Here is a 24,442-nt window from a genome sequence, read left to right on the forward strand (position 1 = left end):
TTGCATTATTTTTACCCCCTCCTCTCTGACATAAAAGTCATCAAAGCTAATAACTGCTCGAGTGAATGGTCTACTCATGTGACTAATGTATCATGGAAGCAGCCAGTTCTCTTATGTTCATATCATCCTTCTCCTTTAGAGAATTGAAAAATCACAACCTGCTACTGTTCAGGTTCATAGAGGAGGGGCTGCAATCTCAGGTGAGCTCGTGGCTCCTATGTCACATTGATCACCCCATCAGACCACTAGCATGAACAGTTCTATTCCCCAAAAGAGGCAGGGCTGACTCTCTTACTCTGCCGCACAACCCAGGGATGCCATGCTTGTGTGGGCATTGCATGATGATGACAGGAGTGATATTGGCATAAAGTCATCACTCATCACACACCACACTATTCCAGTATCAGAGGCAGCACGCCTTTGGATACCAGTTGCTGGGGATCATGAGTGGGAGAGTGCTGTTGCATGTTCCTGTTCTGCTTGTGGGCTTCCCAAAGGCATTTTGGGGTAGGCCACTGCGAGAACAAGATGCTGGATGGGCCTTTGGTCTGATCTAGCAGGGCTCCTCTTATTTTATTTATGAGACACAATGTGTTACTTGAGCCATTCTCCAACTTCCTGTGGTCATGTGTCAACTACTGTCAGTGGTGAAAGCAATGGGCCAAGGGTCTAGGAGCAGCTGCAAGGCATCCAGACTGAAAAGTGGCTTGTGTCAGCAACATTCTGCAAGAGTGAGACAGGAATCAGCTGTGTGACTCATCTACCAAAGTCTGGAACTCTGTTTGGACTGAAGTTCAAGCCTCTTCAGTTTTCCTCGTAACTAGCATTTCATAAGTGCTTCTCGCTTAATTGAGTGCTGGCCAGCTTGTGCTTGTTTATGTTTTCTTTTACGGCTGAAAGTTCAGACAAGTTCAATAAGCAATTTGATCAGCATGCTTTATTTTCGAGATGACCCGGCTTGAAAACCATAGCTGGCTTAGATTGTGGCACAAGAAGGGGCAATATATACAACCCCAAGGACAGCTCCAGTTCTATGGATCATCTTAAGTGCTTAATAATCCATAGTAAAGGATTCTTATTTCAGTACATTAATGTTCAGCCTTGCTTTTGTCCTATTGTAGTTCCATTAGGCTAGTTATATGATGTCAATCGATGCTAGTTATCACAGCCTGGATAGAGGACAATGGAAAAGGTTAAGAAACTGTATAAAAGCACCTAAATGAACTGCATGGAGCAGGGCTGACTTATGACCTCTCAATTATATAAATGTGCAAGCATTATAAAGTCCTTATTGATCCTACATATCTAAGCAATCCATCACTGGACAGGGTAATAAGATGTTATAAATATGCAAAATAATAGTGCATTAGCCTAAATTACATCAATAAAGTGCAAAGCCTAACAAACAAACAAAAAACATGCACAGCAAGTCCCTGGCAGGATTGAATGTATACATAATGTGCCTGTTGTGGAAGCCAATATTGCTTGAATTCCAGGCTGATTTTTATACCCTGCACAAGCTTTGTTTCTCTTGCCTCCTAACTGTCTCTTCTCCAGGCTAAACATACCCTAACTTTTCAACCCTTCCTCACAGGACTTGGGACACAAGGCCCCTCATCATCTTTATCACCCCTCCTCTGGACACATTCCAGTTTGGCAATATTATTCTTAAACAGTGGTGCCCAAAACTGGACACGCGGCTCCAGGAGGGATCTGACCAAGGCAGAATGGGATGGTACCATTACTAATTGTGATCTCAACACTTTCCTTGATGCAGTCTAGACTGTCGCCTAGATTTGTAACTAAAACCCCTAGATCCTTTTCACATATATTACTGCCAAGCCAGGTGGCACCCAGCCTATGCGTGTTTTTCCTAAATGTGGAACTTCACATGTATCTCTGCTGAAATTAATTTTGTTAGCCCTTTCAAGATAATCTTGAATCCTGTTTCTGATTTGATTTTCTTCTAAATTGGGATGGGCAGAAAGTGATGGGGATCTGCTAGTAGATCTCTGGGTGATTTGCTGTAGATAACCAAGGGTTTCTGATTCCCAAAGATTTAACAACAGCAACCACCAAATTACCTTGTTCACCTAAAATAGGCCTTCTGAAATGAAGAAACCTTACCGGAAGTGGGCTTTTCTGTGAAAGGACTGTGAGCTACTGTTGCGTCGGCAGTAGCATCCTCTGCAGCAATGGAGGTAAAGGAAGTAGTGGCAGTGGCAGATGCACATTAGCTTGTTTAGGTTCTTCCTTGATTTGGATTTCATCACCCTTCAAGGATGGCAGATGATCAGCGGAAGCTTAGTGACATCTTCCATTTCAGCAGCAGCAGGAGCAGGCGTTTCCTCCAGTGGGGCAATGGGAGTAGCAGCCTTTGGGGCAGGCTGCTCTGAACCAGCGGCACCATCCCCCACTTCTCATCTGCTGGGGTGCTTCCCTCTTTGCTGCCACTTGCAGGCAGGGCATTCTCAGACGGAGAACCTTCTGTAATAGCCGCTTTGCCACCTGCCAGGCCATTGGCAAGAACTTCTTCTCACCAGCTTTGACATCAGTAGTTTGAGCATCTCCCCACACTTTCCTCCTCTTCCTCCTTGAGATGTTTTCCTTGTTTTATGCCCATAGAAGCTAGCTTGAATTCTGGTGGCTGCCTTAGGAGCTTTATCTTACTGGTTGATGCCATCTTGTTTGATCTTTTGGTCAATGTGATTGTTTTCCCCCCAGCCTCTTTCTGTTTTTCTCATACAGCTCAGCATGATTGTAATGTCCCCTCTCTTCCTTGTTATTCCTTCCTTTTTCTTACCCCTAGTTTTGCTACTGAAAACATAGTTCAAGGCTCAGAATGTACTCAGAGGCATTCTGCCTTTTGCACCTGGCTCTGTTTGATGGGATCTTGGGACTCTAGTAGAAAAAAAAGAAAGTATATCCAACAAACCTGAAGTCTTCCCACCCCCATTCTAAGGCATTAGCTACCTCTCCCAATCTAATCCAATGATCCAATCCAGGAATCTGGGAAGACAGAAGAAAATGGGACAACTAACTTGAGATTTTGGGCAGTGAATGCAGCCAAAATCTCCATTAAGGTTTCTACCCACTTTACCCTCCTCCACAACACACTTCCCCAAATTCTGCAGATTGGGTCTTGCATGAGATCTTCCAAGGCCGCCAGCAGCATGTCTTTGCAAAGCCCCTCAGACCTGCGTCCTTAAAAAGGGAAGGTTGGAAGAACAGCTTTGAGATGGGGGGTGGGAGATACCTGCTTGCTCTCTGCATAGGGAACTGTTTAGCTGTGTGCTCAGGTAAAGAAGAGGCAGTGAACATAGCCTCCAAAAACTCTTGGGATCCTGGATTACAGGCTAGTCTAAGAACTTCCTGCAGTGAAGAAATCACAGAGGAGATTACTGTAGTTAGTGGAACAGACATGTTAAGAATCCCTGTTTCTGTTTCACCTTGGTTTAGAATAGTCACTGTGGGAAAGCCCTTAGTAGGTCAGCAACTAGACTTATGAAAGGGCTGCTTTGACGAGGGGATAGAGGGTGATCCCCAGCCAGATCCCCCAGCCACTAATTCTAAGGTGGGTTCAGCACAGTTCATTGCCATGGTTATTGTTCCCTCCATACAATGCTTTTGAATAAATGCACATATTTCTCATCTGCAATGCAACTAGAGATCTACCTGGTACTCTTCAGAGAGCTGCTAACCCTGTATTACTATCAGTGAGACATCAACATTTGTATGTGTTAAGGTTGTGTACATATTATTATTTCCCTGGAGCAACAGCAGCCATTTCATACCTGCCAGCCACAATAGAAGCAATAAGCCTGATGGAAGATCAGTAGTTTAATAACTGTATCAGTTTAATGTACGAAAGGAGCAAGCCTTTCTGCAAGAAGAAAGCCTGTTCATTCACTTTCCCTGTTTTGTAATTGCAGCTGCTTCAGCCAGCTGTTTCCCCCTATCTTTTACAAGTGGATGGAATGGTGAGATCAATTAGACCATATTGAAACTAGCTTCAGGTCTAGTCAATTTCACACAGAGAGGAACAAACACTGGACCTTCTGCACATTTTACTCCTGTATGGCTAGATAAAAGTATCTGTGTATATGTACTCATCCTGACAAACACTGCCCCAAAGTGATTTTTAAAACCACGCTCCAACAGTACTCTATGAACTGGGGTTCAAAACGTTGCTCATGATGGGTACTGTCCAATAGGCACCCAAAATGTACACACAACTGCTGCAGCAGCTCTCGTCATGGGTCTGGAGAACTTGTTGAAGCTTTTCCAAAGGATATCTTGAAACCCTGCAAAACCAGTTTAGCTGACACTGAGCGGAGCACAGCAAATGACAATGTCTCGTGCTCCAGGCAACAGTGTTCTATTAACAGCCTTCCTCAACTCGGTGCTCCTCAAATGTTTTGGGCTCTAACTCCCATCAGCTCCAGACAGCATAGCCAATTATCGCAGGTGATGAGAGTTGTCATCCAACAGCATATGGAGGGCACCAGACTGGGAAAGGCGGTTCTATAATATCACTTCCAAGTCTATGAAGAGCCAGTGGAAGCTCTTCCATGAGGTCAAATGGGGCCCTGCTCATCAGCTAACCCCTGCCTGCCTTCTTACTTACCACCAGTCCAGGGGTGGCATTGCCTGTCAACTTCCTCCTTAGTCTCAGTGTTGCCCTTGTAGGGATGGGGGCAAAAGTAGAATTAGTTTGCTGTGCCTGTCATTCGCTCTGGCTCCACCGACTGTCTTCTGCCCTACCTGTCCTAATGGGCACCAGCAGCTGCCACTGTGAAAAGGTACTGTCTGCTCACAGATTTAAAAGACCGTTTAAAGATGTAGGACATTAACAAGCAGAGATGTCTGAGGCACAGGGAGAGATTTGGCAGGCATACTGGCCTACTTCATAAGGGATTTAAAATTTAGTTTTATGGGAAGCTTATTTCATGGTATCGCAGAGAATGCTGCAACTGGAGGTACCATTCAGCCATGTTGAAATGGTCCAAGGACAGAGTAGGACAAGGACAGCTAGCACATGGAGTGCCTACATGCTCTATCATGTTCTTACAGCACTCCATAAGATAAAAAAGGTAACGGTGTCCCCGCACTTGTGGTGCGAGTTGTTTCCGACTCTTAGGGTGACGTCTTGCGACGTTTACTAGGCAGACCGTATATATAGGGTGGGATTGCCAGTTCCTTCCCCAGCCTTTCTTTACCCCCCAGCGTATGCCGGGTACTCATTTTACCGACCACGGATGGATGGAAGGCTGAGTGGACCTCAACCCCTTTTACCAGAGATTCGACTTCCTCCTTCCGTTGGAATCAAACTCCGGCCGTGAGCAGAGCTTCGGCTGCGTTACCGCCGCTTACCACTCTGTGCCATAAACAGTGGTCTATAGGGCCAAAGAGTTCTCGCTATATTGTGGGGAGGGTCAGGTTGGGTTAATTTTGCTGACTTTGCTAATTCAGCCCTAGGTGAGCCTCCCCTGGACCCATATTATTGCTATATGCCTCCCAAACAAATGGTTCATATCACTGTAAATATTCTACCACTGATTTTCTGATGTCCTTAGGCACAAAAATCTCTGGTAGTTCATCTGTTTCTAATTTTCAGCATAAGCTTCTCTTTCCACCTCCTAGTACCTGACTTTCACATTAATCAGTTTAATATTTTAAAGCACTCTGCAGATGAAAGTGCTCTATAAGTACCAGAATTTTTATTATTGTAACTGCCTTGACAATATATCACAGGTATAATCTCTGTCTATGGAATCTGTTCAGGCAGTGGGGATGTACTTGATGACTGTTCTTAAGAATGATTTTTTTTAAATTTCAGGGGCCCTGGTACAAGAATGAGGCCTTTGGCTCAGGAACTGTCAGGTGCTTCCAGTAATGTAGTGAAAAATAAGAAGTACAGGGTCCCTGCATGATAGTCACACTACACCCCCTCACATGCTTGCTCACCATCTTATTTCCTGTGTGCACCTTCTCCCATCACAACAGACATTCCTGGGAGCCAACCAGCATGAAAGGGGAGTGTGTTAGCTACTGAAAAGAGTCTTCTCAGTGGCTGACTCACCTTCTTTTACTCTGATTAGCTCCAATCAGCAGGAAACGACAAGGAAGCACATGAGAAGATTATTCTCACTGGCTAACACACTCCCCTTTCATGCTGATTGGCTTGTAGGATACTGGAGACATAGGGACCTGGCTGGGACTCTGCTCCCAAAAATGTTAGGGATCTAAGATCTCCAAAGACCCTGGATGACTACACCCCTGGGTGCTTCATTGCTAAACATTATGTTCATCCCATGCTGCTTCCCACATAACAAGGGTTAAATAGTCATAGGCTATAAAGGAAACATGTGTACAGTGTACATACCCATGTGCGGCTACTGATGTATTAAACCAGCAGTGCAATGCAGCAGCTAAAAAGGCTAATGTAATTTTGGGTTACATCAACAACATCATAGTGTCCGGATTGTGAGAAATAGTGGCACCACTCTATTCTGATTTGGTCAGACCTCACTTGGAGCACTGTGTCTAGTTCTAGGCATGGAATTTAAGAAGGATATTGACAAACTGGAATGTGTCCAGTAGGGCTGTGCACAGACCCCCTGTCCACCCCATGGCTCCAATCTGAAGGGGGGGCATCAGGCCAGCTCACCCTGGGTTGACTTGGAGACCACCCACCCTGGCTCAGAGCCACTTCCAAATACATTTAGGAGACAAGGCTCATGTTTAATTAGGGTCTAAAAAAATCTAATTAAACATATGGCAGGGAGGGAGCAGGGGAAGTAGACGCTGTGTGTCCTCCCCCCCCCGACCAAAAGCAGGGTCACTTTATCCTTCACAATGCTGTTTTGCAAAGGGCTTTCCTGTACTCTTTGCAAAACAACATCCACCAGGGTTGCCCCCCCCTTTGCAAAACACTATCATGAAGGAGGGAGCGATACCGGGGAATGCTGTTTTGCAAAACAGCACTCGCACTCCCAGAGGATAGCTGCCTCTGCTCATCAGGCATGAAGGAGAGCCATGGATGTCTCATTTTCCTGCCTGATTCCCTATCCCCTGACATCTGCGGGTCGCTCAGGGTCATTGAATCCAGCCTGTAGCAATCTGCTGTTGTCAGAACCCCACTCTGCTGAGGCCCAAAAAATGTCTGAATGGACCCAATTCGGCTTAGGCCTTGGGCAAATCTGGTACATGGCCCTAGTGTCCAGAGGAGGGCAGCAAAGATGGTGAGGGGCCTTCTGTCCTGATGGTATGAGATGGCCACCTATGTGTTGTAGTATGTTCCTGCATCAGCAGAGGATTGAAGTGGGTGGTTTTGATGTCCCTTCCAACTCTACGATTCTATAATTATAAGATGTCCAGAGTAGGCCGCTACAAGTAATCAGCAGTCATGGAAGCAAATAATCCTGGCACCCCACAATTCTCTGGTTTTTTCCCTAAGGACTTGCCTACCTTCCCATAAAGCTCCACAATGTGGCTACTATTGGCTAGAAAATCTGGAGTGCAAGAAACCGTACCTTATGAAGGAACCCCACACCAATAGAATTCCTAGGAGTGCATAGCTGGCAACCGCTCCCGATTGCTCACACATGAATTTGTGTGCAGTGTAGACAGAAATGTGCTTTGCACAAGGCACAATGCAAAATGTCAGGAATGGATATACATTGGTGACTATGTGGACCTCATTAGTCCCCAGCTGAAAGATCACTGAGAGCCCTGAGATGCTCTATACTTTTAAAAAGAAATGCAAGATATATGTAATACTTTGATCTTGACACAAGTTTGGGTTTAATGTCTAAGGGGTTAGATTCCTTCCTTGATGTACAATTCTGGCTTGAGCCCTCACCGAGGTAAACCTAGGACCCCAGTTTGGATGTCCAGGTAGCTGCCTCCAAATACATACACACCTGAGATATAATCAAGTAACACCATTTATTCAAATTAATAAAGCGCAAAACCAACAATAACAAAAAAAGTACTAGCATAGAGAAAATCTCAACGATATCCCCAAGAAAAAAAAACTTCCCACTTCTGCCCAAGGAAGGACAGAAAGTCCTTTGGCTGTACTCACAATTGACCCACCAATACACACTGTTAGTACAGGGGTGGGGAACCTGTGGCCTTCAGATGCCATTGGACTCCAGCTCCCATCAGCCCCAGCCAGTGTAGCCAATGGTCCAGATATGATGGGAGTCCAGCAAGTTATGGAGGGCGACCAGGGTTACCCAACCCTGTGGGTATCCCTTATTTGCACTGCCAAATACAAAAATTAAGTCTGTTGCAAATACAAAATACATCAAGCCAATAGATGCTAGTAATACCTTCAAAAAGCTGAGTGTTGCAACACAATCCAGCAAGTGTCAGTACTCTTGGGCTTCACAGCATGGGCAGAATTCCTTGCAGAAAGAGTGTTTGTTGGTCCCAAAGGAAAATTAAATACTTGGGCTATAACCCATATATTTGAGGGAATTTGAGACAAATGGAACTCTATCTCAGATAAAGTGTAGTTTGGACTAATGGTGAAATAAGCTCTGTCTCTGATGTAAGACATCCAGGCTGCCAATCAGAAATTTATTTAGAAGACAGTCCCCACCTCTCTGATGGTTTTGAATTTGCATTACAAAAGTTCTAGCCAGTTCAGAGCAGCTATTGTAAAAGGGGGCTGGGTGTGGGGATAAATTGAGAAAGTGGATTGGAGAAGGATACTGCTTCTCAGCCGGGCTCCAGGTCCCCAGATGCTTTAGATGGTAGATGTTGGTTTATATCAAAATATAGGACTTCTTTAAAGTTCTCCATGCAAGTATAATTCATTTGAAAATTCATTCATTCATTGGAACAGATCTTACGCAAGTCTAACATCCAAATTTGCATCCATGCCAACAAGCTGCATTTTATAGATTGGTAAATTATGCTGCCCAGATCACTTGTGTGCCTAGAAGTACCACTGAGGTCAACAGGTTCCCACTAACATATACTGAGGGTCAGAATCCAAGCAAGTTGCTGAAGGTCACATAGTACTGGCATACCAGAGCAGGAAACTAAATCTGAGTATCTCTCCTTCAGGTGAAACTCTGAAGTAGCCTTCCCCAGCCTAGTGCTCTTCAGACGTTTTCAGCTACAACTCTTACTATCCCTGACCATTGGACATGTGGGCTGAGGGCCCGTGGACTGATGGGAGTTGTAGTCCAAAACTCCTGGAGGGTGCCAGGTTGGGGAAGACTACCCTGAAGGATTCATAGGCATCCTTCAGAGACACTTTACACTTTCAAATATAATTGACTCCATAAATATATTTGAGAATGGGGGGAAAACAGACTGAATTTTTATTTTGCAGGGTTGTATCATATAAGAATTGGGAGTTATCTGGTTAAATTAACAGGCCAGCAAAATAAAATTAATTCTTTTAAGTGTAGTGAAGTTTTGCAAATGAAGGCTTTGATATGAATGGTTTCACCCGTTGCACCACTAATCTACAGAACTAAGTGCCATGAGAAGTTATGACTGCCAACAGCCTGGCTAGATTTTTTTTTTAAAAAGCTTGGAAAAGCAGTAGTAGAATTGGGCAGGCCCATAAAAAGCTGTCAGGACATAAGTGCCAGATGATGACTGAAATGCCACAGCCTGAGGCCTAGTCTAAGAAGCTACCACCGACAGTTTGTGATCAGGCCTCAGGGGCCCCTTAGGCACAGAAGAGGGTCAGAATCCAATCAGTGGCAGCTGGTGGCTCCATGTCAGTGAGGCAGCGGAATCCACTCCAAGTGAAGCACCTTAGACAGCTTCTTGAAAGTTCAGACTAAAACCTGGAGCAGATTCCACTGCCCCACTGACATGGAGCCACCAGCCACCACTGCTGCAATATCAATGTCTCTGATATTGCTGCCCTTCAAGCGCTAGGTTTCACAACTCAAGCCTCCCAACTTCAGCATCAGACCTCGGAGATTAAGGCAGAGGATACATCCTCCAGGTCTAAGGTTGAATGCCGCTGCTTACAGCCCTGGCTTGCCCCTGACCATCAGGCTGTGTGATCAGTTTGATAAATCTTTTATTCCTGACATGTAACTGAATCTCCGGCTGCTGGGATTTGCTGGTAGATTTGTGGCGTAGTGGTTAAGGTGTTGGACTACGACCTGGGAGACCAGGTTTGAATCCCCACATAGCCATGAAGCTCACTAGGTGACCTTGGGCCAGTCACTGCCTCCCAGCCTCGTGAAAACCCTATCGCCATAAGTCGGAATCGACTTGAAGGCTGTACATTTACATTACATTTTTTAAGTTGGGGTGGATGGGTTGTTCTCTGGCCACCGTGCAGTTTTCCATTCATATGCTGAGATGCAGTGGCCATTTGGAAGGAAATTTGGCTAGACTGAACAATGGCCCGCTCTGGCAACTCTCAGGTTCTTTTTCCTTCTTCCGAGCAATTCTGCAGACAGTCAGGGAGACCTCACTGATACTGAATCCAAATCTAATAAATTGCCTCTTCAGCCCATCCTTTCTTGCCAAGGCTGCTTTATCCTCCAAAGTACACAGCAGCTGAACAGCAGGAAATGGGACTTTTGCAGCCACCTCCCCTGATCCAATTTTCAGCAGCATCTGGACCCCAGCATGCCAGAGAAGTGATTCCACAACCCAACACAAGTCCTAATTAAAAGCAATTTCTATGTCATATCCTGCTCACCACCATATGCTGTCTCCATTTGCTACCTTTCACAATGGATAAGCTTCTGCTGCTCAGCTCCAGTACGTGCGCCACCAGGCACATGCTCCATCGCCATGCTCCTCGTGGGGTCTTCATAATGCTCTCTCTCAACTCTCTGTACCTTTATCTCCTGTCTGCCAAACTTAGGAGCATTAGTATTCAGTATCTCTTCTCTATTGGGCCCTTTTCATGCCAGTTTGATTTTATTGTTATGCCAAGAAGCTTGCTTAATTCTCTGCTGTCTTTCTTCTGCACTGTTGATTTACACTGTTAGTGTTTTAATTATACAATTCAGCACTCCTTAAAACATGAAAAACTGCTCAACTTTTCAAGCAATTAAAAAGCAGCAGAGTATATCAGGCGATCTCAGACGAGATAAGTAAATCAAGCAATTAAAAAACTCTTTGGTAAAAAAAATAGCATTATATAAAAATTGTCTCCTTGGTGTGTGTGTGTTTTTTAAAAAGTAGAAAAGTGCTCACAAACAGCAAATACCTTTTGTTTGGTGACCTTTTCAAGCGATCAGTTTGGATACTCAGTATTAAACTGTAAAACATGATTACATTTTTGCCTAGTCTATCCATACCTAAGAACATTCACAAAAAGCATGGCATACACTCACAAACTAGCACCCCCCCAAACATGCATGTTCATGGTCATGCACATCCACACAGATTCACCTAGTACATTAACCAACATCTTTACGTAGGCTTCGATCTTCAGATAAGTTAACTTAGTGAAGTAAAAAAGGATTTTTTTCCATTCCCTTCTTCCCCCTCAGCCAAAGCTTCTCTGGAGGGGGGGGCAGTATTTGCCTGAACAATGTGAACAGTGAGCAGTCTGCTGGGGGAAGAGGGGATAGGAAGCTTTCCTTCCATGAACATCCTTAAATTAATTCATCTTCAAAGCCTAGCTATCTGATGTATGTATATATATATATGCACTTCCTGATGGCCAATTGTTCCCAGTGTGCTATCATAATATGTCTTATTTTTATCAGGAAGAGGAAGTACTACTATTGAGAAGAAATACTGAAGCATGCTATCCTCGTGCTGGACTACTGGAGAGTCCTCCACACCATAAAGTTTACTAGCTTGATGGAAGCCTTCATCTACAGACAGGAGATGAGCTGCAACCAACTGGGTAGGAGTAAGGAAAAGATGTTTAGAGGGGTAGTAGCTGATACAAGTAAGGAATGTGGATGGCAGGTGCACAAAAAAACCATCTAGAAACAAAAGAGCTACACCTGTCCATGACACACACAAAAAGTAGGAAAATATTGAAAGGTGCTATAAAGAACTAATTTTATTCTCAAAACCTTACCATGATCACATCCACATCATACATTTACTTTACCCCTTTGAGAACTAAAGTTCCCAGGCCACCTTAACAAACTGGTTTCTAGGATTATTGTGGGGAAGCCCTGTGGTTTAAATGTCCCTTCAATGTATGGTGTGGATGCGAGCAGAGTCAAGATAGAGGGTGCCAGAAAGCAAAACATTCTAAGTGGACACCAGCAAAGAAACACAGAGTGCCACGCTGGAAGGTTCCTGTTATTAATAGTATTAAAACTTGTAAAAACAGTAAATTCAGCAAATTTTCCACATTCAAACTGCATGAATCTAGATATAGTCAAATTGTATGAGGACATGCAAATAAAAGTACTTCTTCCTACCAAGCATGATTCACTTATGTGGGGGTGGCTACTAACACAGATGGTTTTCAAGGAAGATTTGGCAAATCCATGGAGGAGGATAGCTCCTTCAACAGCTGTTAGCCACAACAATGAAATCAAATCTCCCAGTTCCGAGGCAGCGTGCCTGGAACAGGGAATCTGTGCCCCCCCCAGATGTTGCTGGACTACAGTGTCCATCAACCCTGAACACCATTGGCTATGCTGGCTGGGGCTGATGGGAGCTGGAGTCCAACACGTGCCCTGCAGTATGCCACTGAATGCCAGTTGCTAGGGAGCAATGGCAGGAGATGGCTATTTATTTATTTATTTATTTTATTGCATTGCATTTGTATACCGCCCCATAGCCGAAGCTCTCTGGGTGGTTTACAACAATTAAAAACAAATATACACATTTAAAAACACATTTTTTGAAAAGCAATTTAAAAACACATGCTAAAATGCCTGGGAGAAGAGGAAAGAATTGACCAGGTGCCGAAAAGATAACAGTGTTGACGCCAGGCATACCTTGTCAGGGAGATCATTCCATAATTTGGGGGCCAATTTGGGGGCCACTTTGTCTCCCAATTGCATTCAACGTTCTCAGGATGTAAGAGAATCCCAACAGAAAGGAAACAGGAGGCAAAATTGCCAATGTTCACTTATTTGTCTCATATCCGGGACAGAAATCAATCCAGCAAATATGATCAGTGTTCACTGTTGTTGATTTCAGTCCACAAACAATGTTATCCATGACCTCCCCCCCCCTTTTGCATTGTATTTGCTTGGCACTGAGATGAATGACCTTTTATTTTTATTGTTGCATTTATATCCCATGTTTCCTCCAAGGAGCTCAAGGCGGTGTACAAACATGGTTCTCCACCCCCCGATTTTATCCTCATAACAACTCTGTGAGGTAGGTGAGTCTGAGAGACAGTGACTGGCCCAAGATCACCCAGGGAGCTTCATAGTCAAATGGAGATTTGAACCCTGTGGCCTCCCAGTCCCAGTCCATCACTCTATCTACTACACCACACTGGTTCTCCTTCGCATTGAAATTAATGCTTTGGAATAATGTAATGATAACATAATTAATTACATAGTTAATTATGTAAAATTCCACCTCATGTTTTTTGTCAGAAGCCGAACTGCAGTGGAACAGAACAAACATTACGTGCGACGAACATAGGTTGAATCAGAAGTTGACGCCTTCTTACATCCTTATTCAGGTTAACACGTCTTTGAGAATGGGCGCAGGTGGCTGCTTGGCCTAGCCCACAGGGGCAAGTGTCAAGACAAGTGCCCCATTTCCCATAGGGTGGGCAAGGGGGGCTGCCTCTGACTGGGGCAATGGCCTGACCCTTCTCTCACAGCGTTGCCCATGACATCAGCAGTGAATGGCTGTCACGGTGAGTGAACCACAGTGCTAGAGGCTTAGAGGGCTCCCTGGGCAGCTCAAAGAGAGAAGAAGGTGTCACACAGCTTTGTTTCCCCATCCCAGGGAATAAATAGGCCAGCAGAGAGGGTAATCTGGCCTTTTAGCCTTGTTTTAAGCCTGCTTTAAATAATGCAGAGAGCTCTCCTCTCCCGAAAGCTCATTTAGGCAATTGTAACAGGGACTATATTTAATGTAAATGGAATGAGCAAAACCAGAAGGATTTATGATAATAATAACCCAAGTGTAATACTGCTGAGTAGGTCACATACCCAAGGAGCAATGGATTAAAAGGGAAAAGAGACTTCAGCTCCAGGATAGGAGCCAAGAAGCTGTTCATAAGCTTATTGAACACAGTGCTCCTGCCTGTATTGTTGCTACAGCTTGCCTAGTCTCTGCTTGTGGTCCTTTACAAGTAGCCAAAGGCTGTTAGAGTCAATGCATTTAGGCTTTCCACCCCACTACGGAAAATCTACCACTGCCTACTACCTCGCAGCCTTACAGGCTTCCCATTGTTGACCCTTAGGCAATACTACCTCTGGTTGTTTTTCATCAAGTCTGAAAGCCTGGAGCAAGGAAGAGTTTTGTTATGTCTTTGTAGGAACTTGCAGGCCTCAAGGTTGCTGGTTCCTAGGCAACGTGAGATAAGGGCTGGAGCCAGAGCTCAGCCAGCTTCTCTGTATTTCTTTGTGGGGGGTTTTGTTCTTGAAGGAGAAGCAGCTTTCTGTATGTGCTCTTGCTATGTGGGAAAACGAAACTGCTTAATGCCTTAATGTCCTGAGTAAATGGACTCTTAACTCTATGTCGTGTTCTTGGATTTATTGACCACTTATACTCTAATGTAACAGCGCTTACAACGCAAATACCGCACACATCAACAGGGTTATGGGCCCAGATCCAGCGCACGTTACAGAGTGAGTAAGTGGTCTGAGCTGCAGACTGAGTTCCAGAGAGCAGCGTGATTGATTGTGCCAGACAGACGTGAGCGAAGATGGCTGTAAACATGTCTGGAGGAATGCCCATGGAGAGACTTAATGAAAATAATTATGCCAGCTGGAAGATGAGAATGCGGGCTTTTCTGATAAAAGAGGAGTTATTTGCTGTGATTGAAGGGACCCCACCGGTACCACCAACAGCGGCCTGGACGCGCAGAGATGAGAAGGCGCAGGCTTTTATTACCTTGGCTCTATCCGACTCTCAACTGCTGCACGTAAGAGATGAACCCACAGCCAGACGTATGTGGGACGTGTTGCAGGCTCTTCATGTGCAACAGACAGCGGGATCCAAGCTGTGTCTGGCAAGGAAGCTGTACCAGATGCATTTCACGGATGAGTGCACCATGAGTGAATTACTGAATTTAGGCGCCTATTTGCTGAATTAGAAGACCGAGGCGTGGAACACAGTATCCTTCAGAAAACGTATATTATCCTGGCTTCACTCGATGGAAGCTGGAATAATTTTGTGATGGCAATGGAAGCAATGCCAGATGGGGGCCTGAACGTGGGTTTTATTGAGGAAAAGTTGACCCAGGACTGGCAGCGGAGACAGGAGGCGAAAAAGGCCGAGCCGAAGGAAGCTGTCAGAAGCCAGCAGGCAAACTACCAGGAGCAGCAACGGCTGAAAACTTGTTATTTTTGCAGAGCACGTGGACACATTCAAAGAGACTGTGCAGTCAAGCAAAGGAGAAACAGAGACGGAGGCTGGAAACAGAGCAGTGTGAACTTTGTCAGCGCAGAAAAGCCTCAGTTTATGGATACAGACTGGACTTTGGACAGTGGAGCGTCCCATAGTCTCGTAAAAGACTTACATTTATTGCACACTTCAAAGGAGGTGCAGGACTCTGTTCTTTTAGCTGATGGATCGAGACGAACTGTCAAGGCGCGAGGGACGTTGAAACTAAGTAAGATTGGCATAATTTCTGATGTATTGTATGTCCCTGAATTGTCTAATAATATTTTGTCAGTCCGAAAACTGACCAGCATTGGGTTTTCAGTGGTGTTTGACAGAGACAAATGTTTTGTGAAAAGAGGGGGTGAAATTTGCATGCAAGGGAGCCTGAAGTATTCACAGTTTGTAATAAAAAGCAATCAGGCAGGGTGTGTTGCGTTTGGTGCTGAGGCGCAGACACATAAAGGCTGTGTGCATGATTGGCACAGGAGGCTGGGGCATGCAAATTATGAAACAATTAAGAGAACCCCGAGTCTGAGTGAAAACATGAAATTGACAGATTGTGGTCAGTTAATTGATTGTGATGCCTGCCATAAAGCTAAAATGACAATTGCACCCATAAACCGGGAGGCGGAAAGCTCGACAACCGCTCCTTACCAGCTAATCCATGTTGATTTATCAGGGGCAATAAACAGTTCACGAGGAGGTGCAAGATACTTTATGGTGGTGGTAGATGACTTTTCGAGATACACTCATGTTTATTTGCTCAAAAGGGAAGATGAGGCAGAGCAGAAGTTGCGTCTGTTCCTCAAGAGAATCCAAACACAACATAATGTCACTATGAAGGCGATACGAGCAGACCAAGGGATAGCGGAGAGAAAAAACAGGGTGCTTCAGGAAGCTTTGAGAGCCATGTTGGGGGACTCCAGTTTAGCACACTCTTTTTGGGGAGAATGTATTTTGTATGCGAATTATATACACAACAGGGTGTTACATAGTGCACTTGGGATGTCATCATACGAGAAACTCACTGGGAGAAAGCCGAGGGTGCAGCACATTGAGAGATTTGGAGTCCGTTGCTGGGTCCACATTCCACAGGGAAAAAGACGTGGCAAATTGGCACCTAGAGCACAGGAAGCATTTCTGCTGGGTTTTCAGAATGCATATTACAGAGTGTGGGTTCCAAAAACACAGCAAGTTGTTCTGAGCAGAAGTATTAAAGTCTCAGACAAGCCTTGGGATCAAAAGCAAACAGTTATTCTCAGTGTATCAGATGACACAACACCTACACCAGGACCTACACCTACACAAGGGGTGAAAGTGGAAGGAACAGATATTCCACTGAAGGATGCATTAAATGAACTGATATGGGGCAAACGTAAAACAAAGAAACGTAAGGCTGACGAGATGACATATCCTGAGCAAGCTATGCCAGGAACAAGTTCAGGGGGTGCAGTGGGAGCCGAAGCTCCAGTTCTTTTAAGGCACTCTGAGAGAGCTAACATTGGAAAACCTCCTGACAGATTTACTGTGGGTGTAGTCAGCAGCCCAGGTATGCACCAAGTCGTGGAGATGGATGCAGAAACGTTATATCTGACTTGTGTACAACCAAAGTTTGATTAATAAAGTTTGAGCTTGGAAACTGTAATGTATGATGCAATGTACTGAAATGTGTTACTGGATGCAAATGTATAACCATGTATTGTAGAACTGTACTGCTGAAATTGAAATGTTATAATTGCAAATGTTATAGATGCAGTCTTGATGAAAAAGGTGGGAACTGTTGACCCTTACGCAATACTACCTCTGGTTGTTTTTCATCAAGTCTGAAAGCCTGGAGCAAGGAAGAGTTTTGTTATGTCTTTGTAGAAACTTGCAGGCCTCAAGGTTGCTGGTTCCTAGGCAACGTGAGATAAGGGCTGGAGCCAGAGCTCAGCCCAGCTTCTCTGTATTTCTCTGTGGGGGGTTTTGTTCTTGAAGGAGAAGCAGCTTTCTGTATGTGCTCTTGCTATGTGGGAAAACTAAACTGCTTAATGCCTTAATGTCCTGAGTAAATGGACTCTTAACTCTATGTCGTGTTCTTGGATTTATTGACCACTTATACTCTAATGTAACAGCGCTTACAACGCAAATACCGCACACATCAACACCCATACAGTAGCCCTGCAACACCAAATCATAGGGAATTCAAACTTTGCACCTCATTTATAAATGTTGCAAATGAAGTGTGCAAAGTAATTGCAAAAAAGCATTCATTTTATTAAACATAATTTTTTATATATCAGCACTTATTTGTCCCATAAATGCTGTTGTGGAAGCTTATGATTGGTTGGCAGGGGTCACATGACAAACAATTATGTCAGCTTGGTGAGCAACATGTAAATTTCTAAAGACCAGGCTCTTCAAACAAGTTGAATAAATCACCCATAAGGCTTGACTTCATTATGAATCAAACTGATCAAATCTAATTACATTGGAGATCGTAAACATTTTCAATTCATTTCAAATTGAATTAGGTTTGTGTGTGAATGCAAATCCTAGAAATCATGGCTCAGAAAAACATTGTTGTAATCAGTCACTGAGACACAAAACAGACACTGATTACCTTTCCCTAAGGCCGTTAGCTCTCCCTCTATCCACAGCTCTAATAATCTCTTGGAAGATTAGAAACTGTCTCCTCAGCCTCATTGGTAGGGTTGCCATATTCCAGTCCCACAAATCTGGGTAGGTTAATTTGCATATGCAAATTATTTGCAAATTATTTGCATATTATGCAAATATTTGCATATTAATATTTCGATTGTCCAGTTGTTTTGTTTTTGTGCCTAGGAATTACCACCAAAAACTGGGGAAAGATGTGAGATATCTTTTTTTTTTAAGCAACATTTTCAGCCTTAAATGCCTAGTTTCCAACACTATGGAGTATTTATTGATTGATTAAGAGAATTTATATCCTGCCCTTTTGCTGTTAAAAACAGAGCTCAGCACAGCTTACAAATATAATAAAAACAATAAAAATACACAATCAATATAAAAACATAATAAAAACACAAAATAGCAACAAACATAAAGTAAGTCAGGGCAGCAGCATGGTTAACCATAACATATACAATATATTTCAGAGATGTGGTGAGTGGAGAAAAACAAGACAAAATGTTAGGAAAACGAGTCTTTCACACCACAGGCTCAGTTCTAAATACTGTTGCAGCAAGTTTTACAAGTTCCTCCAGTATTCCACTGGTGCAGGCACTCAGACATTCAAAGTATCTGTATGTTTCTTAGGTTTTATAAAAGCAGAGCTTTGCTTAACTCAAAATTTCTCAACCACATCTACATAGGTTCCACCTCCATACTCAAAATGAAACTGGGCCTGGAAGTGTGCAACAACCCCACACATACCTTGCTAATTAGATTACCAATGCCAGGATGTCTGTCTTATTGACTACTCTCCTGCTCCCCCCCCCACCGGGCATCATGAAAGACCCAGTCCTGGGCTCAGAAAGAAAATAAATATCTGGTCCTCTTCAAAGTATTGATAAGCCTCTTGTTTTAATTGAAATAATAATTATAAATTCTTGTTCTTATCACTAATGGGAGTTAATTATCTTGCATATGCTGCTGTTGCTTCTATGGCTGTAACCGAGTGAGGTTAAAGATAAGTGAAATGCAAATAGGGGAAAAAAACACAGAAGGCAGTAACACTTTCCTAAATGTAATACCATACCAACCACAACAAGATTCCTATGAGTAAGGCAAAAAACTAAGCATCTCACAACCAGTCAGGATTCCTAACCAAAAACCAAAAATATGATAAATGAAGAAATATGTATATAAGCATGACTATCAAATATATTTATTATTTACACAAACTGTAAAGATATTTATAGTGCAATCCTAAGTTTATTTATTCAGAAGCAAGTCCCAGCGTATTCAGTGGGGCTTACTCAAACAGGGACAGAACTGCAACCTCAAGTGATAAGCAACTTCATTCACACAACCCAAAATTCCGAATCATGCCACTTTACGCTGTTTTGCAACTGTTTATACTTGTTTTATGGTCATTGGATTTTAAATGGCTTTATTTCTTGTTGTGAGCTGCATTGGTTTCCAACCCTACCTCACAGGGGTGTTGGAAAGACTCCATACATGCACACGCACACACAGCAGATGTATAAATACATACAGCCCATATAATAGTTTATTGTCAAACCAGTTGGTCATTGCAGAAAAATCAGTATTAGTTTTTAAAAAAATCAGTATTACTTTCCTACAGAATAAAAACTGTAATACCTAAGTAAGCCCTGCCTACTTGCTTTAAAATTGGACTGGAGACAGAAAGAGTTAGAACAGAAACATAATTCTTTTTTACATTCACTCCAAAGTCCCATTGATTTTCAGCACATTCATAACATGTCTACTCAAAGTAAGTCCTATTGAATTAAATGGGATTTACTTTGGGCATATGGGATTAGCATTGCTTTTACAAAAAGCAAGTATTGGGAAGGTTTTCAAAACACTGCCCAAGCTCTGACTCCTGCACACAAGAGGAAAAAAAACTGAAATGTATATACTTACCCAATTTATGAGATTTTCAGATAAACGGAGGGGGGGGGGTGAAACCACCATTTTGTTTTCTAGAAACTGCCTGAGGTCAATGAAACTGAAACACAATCCCTGATTGGTTGCAATGCTGAACGGGCGGGGTTAAAGCTACAAAGTGCTATAGTACAGTACTGTTTAAAGAAAGATTTAACAGTCGAGGGGGGTGGCTGACGTTTTTATGTATATCTCGAGAACCAGACCACCTAGAAACTTAATTTTTTAAAAAATTAAAGCTGAGAATCCGGGCCACGTAAGGGACTAGCCGGGCGCTGGGTGGCATGCATAGAATCCAGGTAAAACCCGGCTATCCGGGCAATATGGCAACCCTACTCATTGGAGAATCTGGTAAAAGTATTACAGAGGCCGGATGATGGATCCGTGACTCTACCTTCTCAGCACCACTATCACAAGTGGTTGCTGCTGTTCATCTCCCTCATTGTTCTTACCTCCTGCTTGCTTTCCAGCCTCATTGTCAATGATCAAGCAGGTGGCATCATCTGCTGCTCCTTGTTTCTCACCAGCACCATTGTCTGGACCAGGGTGAGAGGCAGGTAAACAGGGACATTGCAATAGTGAAGAGGAGGAGGAGGTCCAGGGAGGCTCTTCTCAGTGGGGCCCCTAAACCCTAATTAAATAAATGGAAAGGAAGAATGAGGGAAGTTGCATCTCCTTTCCCCCCCCCCTCGACTGAAAGTGGAGTCAATTTATCCTTCGCAATGCTGATTTGCAAAACAGTATCCCCCAGGGTCATTCCCTGACTCTTCAGCAGAGGGAGCAACCCTTTGCAACAATGTTTTGCAAAGAATTTTCGTGCAGGAAATCCCCTGGCAAAACAGCACCCGCACCCCAGAGGATCCCTGCCTCTGCTCATCAAGCAGGAAGGAGAGCCGTGGCTACCTCTTCTTCCCGTCTGATGCCCCGCTCCCCGACAGTTGTGGGTTGCTCTGGGTCTTAATACCCATAGTAATCTGTGGTTGCCAGAACCTGACTCTGCCGAGGTCCAAAAAGATCCCAATGGACCCAATTTTGCTCAGGCCTTGGCCCAATCAAGTGTACAGCCCTAATAAATCACCCCTTCCAACAGACAAAGAAAGGAGAAGGCCCACATGCCCGACAGCTTGTACAGTAACCAGCTGGTGGGAGGCAGTTGGGCAGGGAAAGCACAGGTGGGCGAAGGTCTCAGCACCCCCCTCCAACCCTGCCCTGATTTAATTCGCCCCCCAACCCCAACACCCACTATGCACAGATGTGGTCACAAACTGCTTGTGAAACACGTGTCTGCTGCCATCAGATCTACTTTGAGCTTGAGTGGTTACTATTAGAAAAAACAGTTCAATGGACCTGTGCACTAGACATGTGTGCCAAAGACATTATCCCTTTGCTCTCATTGACAGCTTTTCATGAAATAATGAGTTTTGACATAACGTAGAAGCATGTTGAGCACCGCAAAGAACTATATCAGAAACAATGCTAAATATTTTATTAGTCTCTCAGCAGTTTACTGTGAAGCATTATTCATCATTTTTATTTATTCTAAGGCATGTTTATGCCACCTTTCATTGAGAATTCTAAGGCAGTTCACAACAGTGATATTAAACAATTCAATAAAAACAGCATTCAAACAAGAATGCAACAATATCCACAGGAACCAGGAAAAAAAAGTTAAAGGAGTATCAGTAATTCTTTTAATATGCCCTGAATGTTTTTGCAAGTTGATCCTGATTGTATACAGGAGTATTTAATCTTCCTAAGAGTACACGAACAGAGAGACACACACGTCACCACTACCATACACCACATGACATGTAGGCAACGCTTCAAGAGGACCTTTAAATGCCCTTGTCCTAAATGCTTGCAATTCTACACAATGCTCCTTTGAAAGACTATTGCTCCAACTGCCTTTCTTCTAGCACTGACAGGGATCCCCCTGATTTTTCTGTGGCACTTCACAAGCTTCTTTTTTTATATCCCTGATTTCCCAGTAGTGTGACATTTAATTTAGGTATAAACACATCTAACCTCAGGCAATTGAAAAAAGAAAAAACACCCTTCCTATTGTTGCAAATGAAACCCCATGCCTTTTCCTAGTTTCACATGTAAAGCCGGAAGATCACAGAGGCTGAATTAAAATCAATAGCATATAATTTCACAAGTGATCCTCTCAATGGCATATGATGCTGAATTGGGGGAGGGGATCACTCTGCTGACACAACGGCAGGGGGTAAAGTCAGCTCTGGGGTGGGGGAGAGGGAGCAAAGCAGAAAGTTGCATCTCGTCCTAGGAGCAGTAGGCTTCCTTAGGAAAACTGCACCTTTTAATCTAAATTTGATGAAACAAGTATTGTAACCGGGCACAGATGCATAGCTGAGAGGTGTATATGTTTTATTATATATACTGAGCATGTGTAGGAGAGAGAGATTACGTGGCAAGAAGGAAGGAGCCTTCAAGTACCAGGGGAATGGTGGCAACAGATGCTCTCTGGAGTGCAAAGTCTCTCGTTGTGAAATTTTTAATTTTCAAATATACGCTGGAGCTTCCATGTCCTAGTAATAAAGAGGGAAGCTGTTGTTTTATTTAGAACCTAGGAGTATTTACTTGCTGTAGATTCTCTCCCCCCCCCTTTGTTTCTCGTGTCATTGGTGTAATATGGAGGAAGGCTACAGCTCAGATAAAAATTTCTGGCTGGGATGGTTTCAGACTAGTGAAGTCTACGACAAGAGGAAAGTGCTGAGCTCAAGGCCCTTCTGGCTTTGTGGTTTTAACTGAGAAGGGAAGTGACGGGATTTTTCAATCCTATCCAAGCAATAAACATTGCCAACTTTTGTGTTCAAAAATTTGAGCGCTACAAGCTGAGTGTCTCAGAGTGTATGCAGAATTCAAAGTGAATTACCTACTATTTTAAAAACTGGGCCTAAGACCAAAATGCAAAATTTCACCCTTCTCTGAAGGGGGGGGGCTAGCCACTAATGGCAATGGTGACTCAATCCTATCTCTCTGATCACCGTGAGGCTCTTTAAGGCCTGGAAGGCAATAGATAATGGCATATTCTGTCTATCAAGACAGTATTTAAAAGGCAATGCAGCAGGGATCATGGGGAAATCATGCAAAAATCCCATGACTGGACATCTGCGAAGTAATTGACCAGACTGCTTCTGATCTCCTGACAGAGGGCCTTTACAACATGGTACATAGTGGCTCAAGCAGAGCCAGACCCAGCAGGGAGAAGGATGGAGACAAAGCTAAAAATAGTTGGGTCTCTTTGCTCTTTCTAGCTTTCTCTCCATCCTGAGTTCTACAAGAGGCAACACTAGCTGCTTATACACCTGCCTGTTCGTAGTGCAAAAATGTAGTTTTCTTCAATACAGAATCGTTCGTGCTCATCCTCAAACTCTACTACAAGAACTTTTGATGCCTGCTATAAAGGCTAACAGGAGTGCCTAGGTTGGACAGCTAACAAATTACACATTACTCTATTTCCTTTTGTGACATCAGTCTTCTCTGGAAATCCATGTACTACATGGCCACAAAGATAATTAAGGAAGTTCTTATATGGTTTTTTCCCCTATTGATACAATATGGACTTTTATACATAGCTTGATGGTTTATTACATTTTTCTGGGGAGGGAATTTTATAGAAGTAGGGCTATTTTTTTTTTTAAAGGCCCATCTATGATGGAGTTTGAAGCAGGGTGCCATTAAAAAATCAATAATAAGTGTGGGAAGGCTCGTACTTGCATTTGTAGACCCTGCCACCAAGTTCTCTTGGTTATGAATTTGAAATGGAGAACTTAATCATAAACCCACATACATAACATATCAAGTTTCACTGGAATTTCTCCGTGCCCAAAGGAGATCTCATTACTGTGTGCATTTCACCTTTTTGACAAGACCAATGCAGGATTCAAGCAGAGGTATGAACACAGAATTATGTCCTGACTGGGTATATATAGCAAATTTTATTCTGACCTCAGCATTCAAGGGAGATTATTCTGTTGTGTATAGGCAGAGAATTCCAAACTAGCATTCCACCTAACCAATAAACAAATTTAATGTTTTGCAATCGGAACCTAAATACTTAAGACCAACTCCAAGTGGATCTATCACAAAGCTGATTCTTTTTCTAAGCCAGATTAACTACATGTCCCAAGTATAGCTCCGCAGCTATGCATGCCTGTGTGTCACTAGCAGCAAAGTATAATGAACAAATCCTTCAATGAATTTCTTTAATAAATGTCTGACTTTCAATTCATACCCTTTAAGAACTTTGAAGAACTTTTACGTACATTTGTTAATACACTTCTCCATAATTCAATTGTACCATGTGGCTTTTTTCTCCTTCTTAGTGTTGATG

At 43.4% G+C, this 24,442-nt stretch overlaps 1 pseudogene; it reads right to left on the minus strand.

Moving 5' to 3' along the window:
* Positions 1–1,155: 1,155 nt before the first annotated feature.
* Positions 1,156–2,756, minus strand: LOC133378735 (neuromodulin-like; annotated as a pseudogene).
* Between the last annotated feature and the right edge of the window lie 21,686 nt (positions 2,757–24,442).

Source organism: Rhineura floridana, chromosome 3 (genome assembly GCF_030035675.1).
Source record: "Rhineura floridana isolate rRhiFlo1 chromosome 3, rRhiFlo1.hap2, whole genome shotgun sequence".
NCBI lineage: Eukaryota > Metazoa > Chordata > Lepidosauria > Squamata > Rhineuridae > Rhineura > Rhineura floridana.